We start from the raw sequence: 13,677 nt of genomic DNA, 5'->3' as shown, positions 1-13,677 counted from the left end.
GGAAATGAGAAAATGGCTGAGGCATTGAACAGGTATTTTGTGTCGGTCTTCACAGTGGAAGACACAAATAACATGTCAAAAATTGATGACAGGAAAGCTATGGCAGGTGAGAACCTAGAAACTATCATTATCACGAAAGAGGTAGTGTTGGGCAAGTTAATGGGGCTAAAGGTAGACAAGTCTCCTGGTCCTGATGGAATGCATCCCAGGGTACTAAAAGAAATGGCGGGAGAAATAGCAAATGCACTAGTGGTAATTTACCAAAATTCGCTGGACTCTTGGGTGGTTCCCGCAGATTGAAAAATAGCAAATGTGACGCCACTGTTTAAAAAAGGAGGTAGACAAAAGGCAGGTAACTATAGGCCGGTTAGCTTAACTTCTGTAGTAGGGAAAATGCTTGAATCTATCATCAAGGAAGAAATAGCGAGACATCTGAATATAAATTGTCCCATTGGTAAGACGCAGCATGGGTTCATGAAGGGCAGGTCATGTTTGACTAATTTGGTGGAATTCTTTGAGAACATTACATGTGCAGTGGACAATGGGGAATCTGTGGATGTGGTGTATCTGGATTTCCAGAAGGCATTTGACAAGGTGCCACACCAAAGACTGCTACATAAGATAAAGATGCACGGTGTTATGGGTGATGTATTAGCATGTATAGAGGATTGGTTAACTAACAGAAAGCAAAGAGAGGGGGTAAATGGGTGTTTTTCTGGTTGGCGATCAGTGATTAGTGGTGTGCCTCAGGGATCAGTGTTGGGACCACAATTGTTTACGATTTACATAGATGATTTGGAGTTGGGGACCAAGTGTGTGTCAAAATTTGCAGATGACACTAAGATGGGTGGAAGAGCAAAGTGTGCAGAGGACACTGAAAGTCTGCAAAGGGATATAGATAGTCTAAGTGAGTGGGCGAGGGTCTGGCAGATGAAGTACAATGTTGGTAAATGTGAGGTCATCCATTTTGGTACGAATAACAGCAAAATGGACTATTATTTAAATGGTAAAAAACTTGCAGCATGCTGCTGTGCAGAGGGACCTGGGTGTCCTTGTGCAGGAATCTCAAGGAGTTGGTTTGCAGGTGCAGCAGGTAATTAAGAAGGCAAATGGAATTTTGTCCTTCATTGCTAGAGGGATGGAGTTTAAAAACAGCGAGGTTATGTTGCAGCTGTATAAAGTGCTGGTGGGGCCACACATGGAGTACTGTGTACAGTTTTGGTCTCCTTACTTGAGAAAGGATATACTGGCACTGGAGGGCGTGCAGAGGAGATTCACGAGGTTGATTCCGGAGTTGAGAGGGTTGGCATATGAGGAGAGGCTGAGTAGACTGGGGCTATACTCATTGGAATTCAGAAGAATGAGGGGAGATCTTATAGAAACATATAAGATTATGAAGGGAATAGATAAGATAGAAGCAGGGAAGTTGTTTCCACTGGCGGGTGAAACTAGAACTAGGGGGCATAGCCTCAAAATAAGGGGAAGCAGACTTAGGACTGAGTTGAGGAGGAACTTCTTCACACAAAGGGTTGTGAATCTGTGGAATTCCCTGCCCAGTGAAGCATAAAACCATAGAAAATTACAGCTCAGAAACAGGCCTTTTGGCCCTTCTTGTCTGTGCCGAACCATTTTTTGCCTAGTCCCACTGACCTGCACTTGGACCATATCCCTCCACACCCCTCTCATCCATGAACCCGTCCAAGTTTTTCTTAAATGTTAAAAGTGACCAGTAAAGGAATTAAGGGTTATGGTGAGCGGGCGGGTAAGTGGAGCTGAGTCCACAAAAAGATAAGCCATGATGGCCGACTCCTGCTCCTAGTTCTTATGTTCTTTACACTGCGGTGGTTTTACCACCATGCTTAAATGGATTCAGAATAAATCTAGCAGTTCAAAACTGGACATCTGTGGGAAAATGCTGAAATCACTATTAAGGAGGCAGCAGTAAGATGTTTAGAAAATCATTATACAATCAGGAGAGCTAACATGGTTTTGTGAAAGGGAAATCATAGAAACATAGAAACATAGAAAACTACAGCACAAAACAGGCCCTTCGGCCCCACAAGTTGTGCTGAACATATTCCTACCTTCTAGGCCTACCTATAACCCTCCATCCTATTAAGTCCCATGTACTCATCCAGGAGTCTCTTAAAAGACCCTATTGAGTTTGCCTCCACCACCACTGACGGCAGCCGATTCCACTCGCCCACCACCCTCTGTGTGACCTAACATTTCCCCTGTACCTACCCCCCAGCACCTTAAACCTGTGTCCTCTTGTAGCAGCCATTTCCACCCTGGGAAAAAGCCTCTGAGAGTCCACCCGATCTATGCCTCTCAACATCTTATATACCTCTTATTAGATCTCCTCTCATCCTACGTCTCTCCAAGGAGAAACGACCGAGCTCCCTCAGCCTATCCTCATAAGGCATGCCACTCAATCCAGGCAACATCCTTGTAAATCTCCTCTGCACCCTTTCAATCTTTTCCACATCCTTCCTGTAATGAGGTGACCAGAACTGAGCACAGTACTCCAAGTGGGGTCTGACGAGGGTCTTATATAGCTGCATCATTATCCTCGGACTCCGAAACTCAATCCCTCGATTGATAAAGGCCAGCACACCATACACCTTCTTAACCACCTCCTCCACCTGTGGGGCCGATTTTAGAGTCCTATGGACCCGGACCCCAAGGTCCTTCTGATCCTCCACAATACTAAGAGTCTTTCCCTTTATATTGTACTCCTTCATCCCATTTGACCTGCCAAAATGGACCACTACGCATTTATCTGGGTTGAAGTCCATCTGCCACTTCTCTGCCCAGTCTTGCATCCCTTCTAAGTCCCTCTGTAACTTCTGACATCCCTCCAGACTATCCACAACCCCACCAACCTTTGTGTCGTTGGCAAACTTACCAACCCATCCCTCCACTTCCTCATCCAGGTCATTTATGAAAATGACAAACAGCAAGGGTCCCAGAACAGATCCCTGGGGCACACCACTATTGACTGACCTCCATTTAGAAAAAGACCCATCTATACCCACTCTCTGCCTCCTTTGGGCAAGCCAGTTCTGGATCCACAAGGCAGCAGCCCCTTGGATCCCATGCCCTCTCACTTTTTCTGGAAGCCTTGCATGGGGGACCTTATTGAACGCCTTGCTAAAATCCATATAAACCACATCTACCGCTTTCTCTTCGTCAATGTGTTAGACACATTTTCGAAGAGCTCCACCAGGCTCGTAAGGCACGATCTGCCTTTGACAAAGCCATGCTGAGTTTTCTTGAGCATACTAAACCTCTCTAAATGCTCATAAATCTTGTCCCTCAGGATCTTCTCCATCAGCTTACCAACCACTGAGGTTAGACTCACCGGTCGATAATTTCCTGGGCTATCCCTATTCCCCTTCTTGAACTAGGAACCACATCCACAATCCTCCAATCCTCCGGCAGCTCTCCCATCTCCATCGACGACGCAAAGATCATTGCCAGAGACTCTGCAATCTCTTCCCTCGCCTCCCACAGTAACCTGGGGTACATCCCATCCGGACCCGGCAACTTATCTATCTTGATTCACAAATTTATTAGCATTCTTTGAGGATATAGCCAACAGGTTGGAGGAGAACCAGTAGGAGTAGTATATTTGGATTTCCAAAAGTCATTTGATAAAGTGCCATGTACAAGATAAGAACTCAGTGTTGGGGGATTTTATTGTAGCCAAATTTGCTGAGTGATAGATGGATGGGAAAGCAATTTGTGAAGAGGACACAAGATCTGCAAAATGATGTAGGCAAGTTAAATGATTGGGCAGAAATTTGGCAGATGGAGTATAATTTGGGCAAATTGAGGTTGGCTGCTTTGGTAAGAAGAATAGAAAATCAAAATATTATTTAAATAGGGAGACTACAGAACGCGACAGTACAGAGCGATTTGGATATCTTCATACATGAATCACAAAAATTAAGCATGCAGGTGCAGCATGTGACTAGGAGTGGATATGGAATGTTGACTTATTGCAAAGGAGATTGAGTGTAAAAGTGGAAAAGTTGTGCTACAATAAGACTACAATGAAATACTGGGTACAATTTGGCTCTTTAATGAAGGAGGAGTTGTACTTGCACTGGAGGCATTTCAGAGACGGTTCACTTGATTGATCCCTAGGTTGTAGAGGAAAGGTTGAGCAGGTTTGGCCATACTCTGGGAGTTTAGAAGGATGAGGGGTGACTTATTGAAACACATCAGATGCTGCGGGGATTTCATAGAAAGAAATCATAGAAACCCTACAGTGCAGAAGGAGGCCATTCGGCCCATCGAGTCTGCACCGACCACAATCCCACCCAGGCCCTACCCCCACATATTTACCCGTTAATCCCTCTAACCTACACATCTCAGGATTCTAAGGGGCAATTTTTAACCTGGCCAATCAACCTAACCCGCACATCTTTGGACTGTGACGGTTTAGATTGCTGCAAGGATGTTTCCCCTCGTGGGGCAATCGAGAATTAGGGAGCACAGTTTAAAGATAAGGGGTCTCCCTTCTAAAATGGAGATGAGGAGGAATTTCCTCTCTGACAGTCATTAATCTTTGGAATTCTCTACTCCAGAGAGTAGTGGAGGTTGGTCATTTCTAACAGCACTGTGGGTGTACTGATACCATGTGGACTGCAGCAGTCCACAAAGGTGGTTTATTCCCATCTTCTCAGGGGCACTTAGGAAAGGACAATAAGTACTGGTCTGCATCCCCTGAATTAATAAATAATGTTCAAGACTAAGTTAGAAAGTTTTGTACTGCAAGAGAGTCACATCCTGTCGTCACATCCTGCCAACCTCAGAATGACCCATTTATGCCAATTCTCTGTTTCCTGTTAGCTGGCCAATCTTTAATCTATGCCAATATATTACCCACTACACCATGAGCTTTGAGTATTGTGTTATCCAATAACCTTTGATGTGACACTTTAGCAAATTTCGAGTCCAAATTACTCTTTTTCAGAGTGATACTCGATTCCCTCACAGTGGGAAAATAAATCCTGAAAATCTTTTGAACTCTTTTAGACACAAACAACTATGAAACTAGGGAAGAAGCTGTTCTTGAGTTGGTTGATACGAGACCTGACTTTTGTATCTTTTTCCTGATGGAAGAAGGTGGAAGAGAGTATGTTTGGGGTGTGTGGGTCCTTAATTATGCTGGCTTCTTTTCTGAGGCAGCGGGAAGAGTAGACAGAGTCAATGGCGGGAGGCTGGTTTGTGTGATGGACTGGGCTTCGTTCACGACCCTAGGACGACATGATGGCACTGCGGTTAGCGCTGTTGCCTCACAGCGCCAGGGACCCGGGTTCGATTCCCAGCTTGGGTCACTGTCTGTCCGGAATCTGCACATTTTCCCCGTGCCTGCGTGGGTTCCCTCTGAATGCTCTGGTTTCCTTCTGCAGCCGAAAGACATGGTTAGGTGCATTGGCCATGCTAAATTCTCCCTCAGTGTACCTGAACAGGCGCCAGAGGTGTGGGGACTTCATTGCAGTGTTAATGTAAGCCTACTTGTTACACTAATAAATAAACTTAAGACTTAAACTTTGTAGTTTCTTACGATCTTGGATAGAGCAGGAGCCATCCCAAACTGTGATACAATTAGAAAAGATGCTTTCTATGGTGCATCTGTAAAGGTTGGTGAGAGTCGTAGGGGACATGCCGAATGTCCTTAGCCTCCTGAGAAGGGAGAGGTATTGGTGGGCTTTCTTAACTATAGCGTTGGTATGGAGGGACCAGGACAGGTTGTTGGTGATCTAGATACCTAGCAACTTGAAGCTCTCAACTATTTCTACTTCATCCCTGTTGATGTAGACAGGGCATGTCCTCCGCTACCCACATCGTCATGCAGCATGGCAATCCCAGCACCCACTGGACCCTGGGATTTCCCCACCTCCCAACACAGGCGGATTGCATCGGACAGATGGTGATGTCTCAACCTTCACTCAGACTTGGCCCAGAACCTCTGTGCAGTCAGAGAAAAGATAGGAGTCAGTCTTGTATTGCACTAGAGCACCATCATAGTGCCCCGCATAACGAGCTGCCATCATCCTCCTGCCTGGACCAACATGGCCAATCTAGGCCCATCACCCTGGTTTGATGTCAATGGGACCCTTGGTGGGGGAGGGTGTGGACAAGGGTTGTGGGGGGTGGGGGGGCGAAATTGGAGCTGGTGGATCACCCATCCCTCAGTGCCCTGCCCTGCCGGACTCTTGCCGCTGCCTGTCCTCCATCTGCTGCTCCTTCTTGGCCTCCTCTTTCTCCACATCCTCCTGGGCTCCCTCCTCCTCAGGGGTGTCTGCCTGCTCGCCCTCCTCCTCCTCCTCCTCCTCCTCCTGTAGGAAGTCTTCCTGCTGCTGCGCCAGATTGTGGAGTGCACAGCAGACCATGAAAATGCGGCAGACCCTCAGGGGGCAGGACTGGAGGGCCCCGCCAGAGTGGTCCAGGCAATGAAACTGCATCTTCAGGAGCCCGAAGCACCACTCAACGATGACTGGGTGGCCGCGCGGTCCTCATTATAATGGGTCTCTGCCTCTGTCTTTGGCCTTCGCACTGGCGCCATCAGCCAAGCCCTTAGTAGGTAGTCCTTGTCCTCTATGAGCCATCCCGGCAGCCTGGGCTGATCCTCGAAGACCCCAGGGATGCCTGAGCTCCACAAGATGAAGCTATCATGCATGCTCCCCAGATGGCATGTACACATGTGCAAGATGTTCATCTTGTGGCACAAACCAGCTGAACATTCAGGGAGTGGAACCCTTTTCTGTTCACGACCCGCAGTGCTTGATGGTTTGGGGACTGCAGGGCAACATGCGTGCAATCGATAGCCCCCTGCACATTCAGCATCCCGCTGATGGCACGAAGCTTGCAGCCCAGGCTTCCTGCTGGGTCTGACCCATGTCGAAATTAATGCACTGGCCTAACTACCTGGGCAGAACATGAATTCCACCATCTTGCAGACACATTTATGGACTGAGGACTGGGAAATCTCACAAGAGATCCTTGCTGATGGCCTGGAAGGACCTGGTTGTGAAAAAGTTTCAGTCCATTGGGACCTTCACCTAGAGCAGGTGTCCCCCTGTCTTTCAAGGTGCCAGGTTCGTGAAGACCTGATGCAGGTATCACATTATGTCCTTGCTGAGCTGGAGCCTGATGCGGCACATGGCATCCGTCAGCTTGTCAAAGGACATGCGTGTCCTGAAGTGCAGGGGTCTTTGGAATGGCTTGCAGTTCAGACAGAAGGTGGAGAAACACTCTCATGACTCGCACTGCAGAATCCACACAGTGTGAGGAGCTGTGTTAACACCTGCCAAGCTCCCTTGTTTGGAGCAACAGCTGACAGAGCTGCTGCTCGTTACTGATGGCAGGGCCTGGGATGGAATTTCTGCAGTCAGCCACAGAGCCTGTTGCAGGGTAACCATGGTGACGTTAGTGGAGTTGAGAGTCGACTCCATATGACCCTCGGAGGTCGTTCCCCAGACCGGCATGAGCCCCCCCTCCCAAACCCCTGCATTCATGTAAGACCTCAACCCGCAACAATGGAGCAGAGGCTAGTGCTCAGTGGTACTCACTTCCTTGCTTGCCTTTGTCAATGCTGCACCTGAACCACACTTATATAGAGCAGCTGTAATTCTCGCCAGCGTGACATCTTACTGGCGAGTGAGGGGGAGAGGGGTGATTGCATGTCGTATTCACTCATGATATTGAAATCCATTCAAATGTATGCTAATGCATGTCTCACTGGGTGCATTTCTGATTTTTCACTTCACATGCAATTTTATCACCTCACTGCACCGATTGGCAGACAGGACGACGCTGTAAGGTTGCGCCTTTTGGGTGGAATTCTCCAAAGCAGCCCACTGCGGGTAGATGCAGCGAATCTGGCAGGAACCAAAAATTGGAAATCCATTGACGTTCAATCCCATTGCAATTCAGTTATGGGTTAATGGCCAGCCGCTCTTCCCACTGGCAGGTGGCACAAATGCAACTTATATTCATTTGTATCTCACGAATTTTAATTAAACCAGCTGCCCACTGGCATCCCATCAGGCTTTTCAATTTTGCATCATGCCAGTGGGAATTTACTTCGGCATCAAACTCGATTGCTAATGAGTGGCATGCACAAGGCAGTCCTTAATTCTCCAGAGACTTCGGGGTGAGTGCAGCAACTTTAGACACAGATCTACGCTGCTCCTGATGTGTTGTTCGCCACTCTTCCAGGGCAGACTGGTTCCTGCCTCCATCTCTATGGCGAGCTCGTCTTCATGTATGGCACCGTGCTACTGGACCCATAGACCCTCCTGTGTCACTGAACAGTACTGTGCCTGGGGTTGGGGGGGTGGGGGTACAGGTGCCTCCTTGCACCTGATGCCACACAGCAGTGTTTGTCTGGACAGGACTGTGCTGCAGCACTCATGCTGAAACCGCAACATAGATCTGAAATTTGACTGGGGTGAAATGCGAGGTAAGGCTGGGGGTGAAGGATGTGGCCTTACAAGACAGTGGTGGCAGGTGGAAGAAGGGTATGCAAGGCAGGTTTTTGGATGGGGAGCAGAGAGGGTGAAGACTCAGGATGGCACACAGAGGGGCAAGGGGTGAATGAAGAAGATGAACAGTTAAAAGCAGAGGGAAGACTGAGGGGAGGGAAGCTGAACCCCAACAAGGCTGCATGAAAAGCTCAAAACAAGGAGGTCAAAGGGGTACCACAATATTTACTGGAAGGGGATGGATGAAGTCTTCAGATGCAATAGGGCAGATGGGTGGTTGAATAACGGAACAAAGAAAATTACAGCACAGGAACAGGCCCTTCGGCCCTCCAAGCCTGCACCGATCTTTGGTCGGTGCAGGCTTGGAGGGCCGAAGGGCCTGTTCCTGTGCTGTAATTTTCTTTGTTCTTGTGGTTGCGAGCCTTTTCTCTCTGGGTTGCCGACACCCTGTACGGTCTGGTGAAGACGGTTGGGCTGGAGAGAGCAATACGAGTATAATACGGTATTTAAATATGGTGCTGATATTTAAACATTAACTTGTCAGCTGAAGGTGGGTGGATGAATCAGCTGCTGGCCTGGTGAGCTGGATGGGAACACACTTGTGCATAATTAATGAGCTATTCAGCACCACACCTGTTTTTTTTCATATTTCACCATCTGCTGTGGTGTGATTCAAACCCAGCTCCCCAGAGATTTACCTGGGATTACAAATCCAGTGACAATACCACAAGGCCACTGCCTTCCCTTAGCTGTTTTAGTTCAGTTTCTAGTAATCCCCAGAATGTTGAAATTGGAGGTTTCAGCAATAGAAATGCCATTGATAGTCTAGGAGAGATGGTTAGATTGTCTTGTTGGATCAGTCATTGCCTGGCACGTTAATTGCCACTTATCAGTCCAAGCCTGAATGTTGTCCAGGTCTTGCTGCAAGGAAGAATTCTGTATCTGAAGAGTAGCAAATGGTGCTGAATATTGTGCATTCGTCAGTGAATATTGCTACTTCTGACCTTATGATGCAGTGAATCATGTGGACTGAATTAAATTATCTCAAGATTGGCACTTATGATGTTGGTGATTGCAGGAGTAGCCCAAGATGAATCATCCACCTGAACTTCTGGCTGAAGATGATTATCGATGTTTAAGCCTAGTTTTGCACTGATGAACTGAGCTCCCATATCGTTGAGAATTGGGATATTTTTTGTTGCATCCCTTCTGGTTAGCGTAACTGTTCACCACCATTCTTTGTTGGATATGGCAGGACTGCAGAGCTTTGATCTAAGTGATTGGTTGCTTGGATGATCAAGAGTAGACGGGATCACTTGCTTCAGTATGTTCAACTGAAGGCAGGTCCTGCAATGTTTTATTTGTAATAGAAAGGCAAACGTTCAGATATATTCATGCTGCATGTCAATTAATTATGAGGAAGTTATTATTAAGATTAGAGTAGCATTTAAAATTGAGGATCAGACTTGTGGGGATTTTCACTATTTTAGTTTATATAATAACTGTGGTAGCATGTTGGATTGTTGCTGGACTAATAATCCAGAGACCCATGGCAATGCTGTGGGGACCTGGGTTCGAATTTGAATTCAATAAAAACAGCTGATATTAAAAGTCTAATGATGACCATGAAAGCATTGTCATAAAAACACATCTGGTTGACACTTAATGCCACTCAGTTGTATCCAAAGAAAACAAAAAGAAATGAAACCGGATGGAAGGACCACCTGACATCGACCTATGCACTAGAAACAACAGTAATGGCAAACCTAAACAGAAAATGCTGGAAAATCTCAGTAGGTCTGACAGTATCTGGGGAGAGAATAGAGCCAATGTTTTGAGTCGAGATTACCCTTCTTCAGAGCTAATGGCAAACCTAGCCCTGTTGTTCCTGCAAACATCTGGAGTCTCTGCCAAAAGTGTGAGATCTGTATCACAGACAGGGCAGGCCTGATGGAGTCGTACTCATGGAATTATACCTTACAGATAATGTCCCAGACACCACCATTACCAAGGGGAGCGGGGAGGGGAAATGTCTGACTCCACTGGCAGGACAGACCTAGCCGTTACAGTACAGCTACATCTGACAACTACCTGGTAATGTAGAAAATTGCCCAGGTATGTCTTCTACACAAGAAACAGGACAAATCCAACCCAGCCAGTTACCACCCCATCAGTCTACTCTTTATCATCAGTAAAATGATGGAAGGGGTTATCAACAGCGCTATCAAGCAGCACTTATCCAGCAACAACTGATGCTCAGTTTGGGTTCTGCGACAGTCACTTGGCACATGACCTTGGGTTTAGACATGGACAGTAAGAGTTTTAACAACACCAGGTAAAAGTCCAACAGGTTTATTTGGTAGCAAATACCATTAGCTTTCAGAGCGCTGCTCCTTCGTCAGATGGAGCTGTGTCGATATGTGCGATCTTCTTGGAGATCCTCCCCACTTGGAGCCGGCAGTTTGTGGTGTCGATGGTAGTCATGATGTGGAGATGCCGGCGTTGGACTGGGGTAAACACAGTAAGAGTTTTAACAACACCAGGTTAAAGTCCAACAGGTTTATTTGGTAGCAAATACCATTGGCTTTCGGAGCGCTGCTCCTTTGTCAGATGGAGCTGTGTCAATATGTGCGATCTTGTTGGAGATCCTCTCCACTTGGAGCCGAAAGCTAATGGTATTTGCTACCAAATAAACCTGTTGGACTTCAACCTGGTGTTGTTGAAACTCTTACTGTGTTTACCCCAGTCCAACGCCGGCATCTCCACATCATGACTACCATCGACACCGCAAACTGCCGGCTCCAAGTGGGGAGGATCTCCAAGAAGATCGCACATATCGACACAGCTCCATTTGACAAAGGAGCAGCGCTCCGAAAGCTAATGGTATTTGCTACCAAATAAACCTGTTGGACTTTTACCTGGTGTTGTTAAAACACTTACTGTGTTTGCCCCAGTCCAACGCCGGCATCTCCACATTTAGACATGAACAACAGAGCTGAACTCAAGGGGTGAGTTGAGAATGACTGCCCTTGATATCAAGGCAGCATTTGGCCGAATATGGCATCAAGGTGCCCTAGCAAAACTGGAATCAATGGAAGTTGGAAAAACCCTCTGTCATACCTGCCCAAAGGAATATAGTTGTGGTGGTTGGAGGTTAATCATTCCAGCTCCAGGACATCCTGCAGGAGTTCCTCAAAGTAGTGTCCTCGGCCCAAACATATTCAGCTGCTTCATCAATGATCTTTTGTCAGGGTGCTGGACCAGAACCTCAAGTTATATTAGCATGCCAAACTAGACCCCAACATTTTTGCTATTTTGGCATAAATGTGACGAAAGGATACTTCCTTCCAGGAATGATTCCTAGACAAATTAGGAATCTTTTATAGTAAAACTTTTATTTCATAACACAATTTACTATGAACAGTTGCGCAATATTTAAAATTAAAATGAAGCAACTTTACTTTCTAGCTTGTGACTGTTTCAGTTCCAAGTAAGCAACATTCCTCTTTGAGACTTAAAATACCACTTCAAGTACAGTTAGCAACCATAAATATACTTGCTATAAATTGTGTGAACAGGCTTGAAGCTTTCAGAGAGAGAAACTAAGTTTTAGAGCAGCTTGCCGTTCTCTGTCTTCAGCTCCTTTCTCTCTGCTACAGACCCAGTTTATCACATTACTCTGTCATCAACAGGCACACACATCTGCATGAAGCACATTGTGTAATCGTAGATGAATTGGACGTTGAGGGAGTGGATTCCTTCGCAGTTCATGAATGGTACCACTTGCTGGGCTGATGACCTAAGAACCATGTGTGTGCAGTCAATGATGCCTTGCACCTGGGGCATCCCTACTATGAGGGTGAAGCTCATGGCCCTGGTGTCCTGGCTCGCCTGATCCAGATCCAAGTTTATAAACTTTTCTGCCCTTGCATAGAGGACATCTGTGACCTCCTTCTCGGCCTTTTGGCTGAGATCAAGTGTAGTATCGGATCTGCACTTGGTTGAGGTCGTGGGGTTGCGCTGGGGCTTCATGTGTTTCATATGAAGCAATTTTTGGGGGCGGCGTCTCGGCCTTTTGGCTGGGGTGCGGATGGGCTCGGGTCTTGGGGGAGGGTCCTCCCCCTTCTCCAATCAGCTTGACTCATGTAGATCAGGCCCAGGACAGGGTGGTTTAGTCGCCCGCCCTGTCTTGTCAGCCTGGATCGGAAATGTCTCAACTTGTTGAGACTCTGAATTGGATTTGATTTGATTGAATTGGAAAAGTAATAAAAATAAAAAAAATCTGTGACCTCCTTCTTGGCCTTTTGGCTAAGATCAAGTGTAGTATGGTCGGCAGTCCATGGTCGGCCGCACTTGGTTGAGGTCATTAGGTTACACTGAAGCTTCATAGGTTTCATATGAAGCAATTTTTTAAAGCGGCATCTCAGCCTTTTGGCTAAGATGCAAATGAGCTCAAGTCTTGGAGGAGGAACCTCCCCCTTCTCCAATCAGCTTGGCTCATGTAGATCAGGCCCAGGACAGGGTGGTTTGGTCGCTCGCCCTGTCTTGTCAGCCTGGATCTGAAATGTCTCAACTTGTTGAGACACTGAATTGGATTTGATTTGATTGAATTGGAAAAGTATTTTTAAAAAAAATCTGTGACCTCCTTCATACATTTGTGAATGGCAAAATGGGAGATATTGCAGTTGTTCCCTGTGGTGCCCTGGAAAAATGTTAGTGCGGCTGTGACTTTAAGGGCCACAGGCATTGGGTATCCTCCAGTTCCATGGGGTGCCAGCTCATGCAATGTGTGGCAGAGGTGGTCCACTGTCCCCCGGGACAGACAAAGCTTTCTTCAGCACCGAGGCTTGGACATCTGAAGATATGAGCACTTTCGCTAGAAGATTCTAGGCTGCAGAGGTGATCCACTGTCACCTGGGATAGACAAAACGTTTTTCAACACTGAGGCTTGGACAGTTGATGGTATGAGCACTTTTACTGGAAAATTCTAAGCTGGTACCGTTCCAAATTTGATCTTGTGCTCCTGCTCCCTGGACAGCTGCAGGCCCTGGGCACGTGTGGCAGCATGGCTTTACCTCTGCAGCTGGTCAGTCGTGATTAGCAGAAAGGTCAACACCACTGAATCATGCACTGAAAGAGTGAGAACCTCACAGTGAGCTATGGGGAGACCAACCAC

At 46.8% G+C, this 13,677-nt stretch overlaps 1 pseudogene; it reads left to right on the top strand.

Moving 5' to 3' along the window:
• The first annotated feature begins 12,448 nt into the window (after positions 1–12,448).
• Positions 12,449–12,578, top strand: LOC144479341 (U2 spliceosomal RNA; annotated as a pseudogene).
• The last annotated feature ends 1,099 nt before the right edge of the window (positions 12,579–13,677 follow it).

The sequence above is a fragment of the Mustelus asterias genome, chromosome 25, assembly GCF_964213995.1.
Source record: "Mustelus asterias chromosome 25, sMusAst1.hap1.1, whole genome shotgun sequence".
NCBI lineage: Eukaryota > Metazoa > Chordata > Chondrichthyes > Carcharhiniformes > Triakidae > Mustelus > Mustelus asterias.
The sequence above is the reverse complement of the archived record's forward strand: the minus strand, read 5'-3'. Positions and strand labels throughout refer to the sequence as shown.